This window comes from Erinaceus europaeus, chromosome 6 (genome assembly GCF_950295315.1).
Source record: "Erinaceus europaeus chromosome 6, mEriEur2.1, whole genome shotgun sequence".
Lineage (NCBI taxonomy): Eukaryota > Metazoa > Chordata > Mammalia > Eulipotyphla > Erinaceidae > Erinaceus > Erinaceus europaeus.
In genome coordinates, this window is record NC_080167.1 from 4,607,571 (window position 1) to 4,608,778 (window position 1,208).

Consider the following 1,208-nt stretch of genomic DNA (forward strand, 5'->3'; position numbering starts at 1 on the left):
ACCCCCTGCCCCCCTCTGGATTCTGTTTCTTTTTTTTGTTTGTTTTTGTTTTTTGTTTGTTTGTTTAACTGGCATAGGCTGTCCTGGGGTCGCCGGTCAGCCACCCAGCCTACTTCCCCCACTGGCTTCTGCCAACCAGTCTTTTAATAGTTGAAACCAACCAGCAGCCTTTGAGGACCATGGGGGCCCATTTTAAAGCCACCAGGGACAAGGCCCTGGCCAGACAGGCCCGGGTCGGTCCCCCCAGGATCCTCTGCCTTGCAGGCAGCCCCCTACTACACACACCCAGGACATTGCCTGCACTGTGTGCTCTTGGGGTGCCTAGCGGAACCACTCCCTCCGGCTGGAGCCCCACTAAACCACTCACTGCCTTAACTGCCCTTTCTGCCACTTAACAGACTTGGACTTGGGAAAAGTGGGGGGGGGGGCAGTGCACAGAGCAAACCCCTCCCACCCCAGCCCCGGCCTCCCAAAGATCCGATGTGTGAGGAAAAGCCTGATGAGAAATGATTGGTGATTTTTATGCAGACACTAAACCATCTTTAATGAATAAATCTCTATTTTGGATTCACAGCCACGTGTTGCCTGCCAGGGTTCCTGATTTGTTTATTTGCTTGTCTTTCTTCCTGGGGTTGTCGCTGGGGACCAGCCCAGGACCTAGTTTCTGGCCTCCATAGTTTAAATGGGAGTCGAGCGGTAGCGCAGCAGGTTAAGCGCACGTGGTGCAAGGACCAGCGTAAGGATCCCGGTTCGAGCCCCCGGCTCCCCACCTGCAGGGGAGTCGCTTCACAGGTGGTGAAGCAGGTCTGCAGGTGTCTGTCTTTCTCTCCCCCTCTCTGTCTTCCCCTCCTCTCTCCATCTCTCTCCTATCCAACAATGATGACATCATAATAATTACAACAATAAAAAAAACAAGGGCAACAAAAGGGAATAAATAAATATTTTAAAGAATAAAAAAATGGGAGTGGCTGCTGTATTAGGAGACTAGAAGTTTTACATTTTAAAAAATCCTGATTTTTGTGGCTGGTTTTATGTAACAGACTTTCATGCCTGAGGCTCCGAGTTCCCAAGTTCAATCTCCAGTACCACCGTAAGCCTGAGCTGAGCAGGCCTCTGGTCTCTTGTCTGTCTGTCTGGCCGGCCGGGCAGTGGGTGAGTGTTTTTCCCACTCTGCCTCAGTCTCCACTAACCCCAGTTGCCTCCCCAAC

The 1,208-nt window shown here is 51.7% G+C and overlaps 1 protein-coding gene across 1 annotated transcript in view; it reads left to right on the forward strand.

The window, feature by feature from the left end:
- Nucleotides 1-573, forward strand: part of GLTP (glycolipid transfer protein) — a 20,462-nt gene extending 19,889 nt beyond the window's left edge. Inside the window, exon 5 of the mRNA XM_060192611.1 lies at nucleotides 1-573. This exon is cut by the window's left edge and continues 477 nt beyond it. The gene's annotated coding sequence lies outside the window, so the exon portion shown is untranslated.
- Nucleotides 574-1,208: the final 635 nt, after the last annotated feature.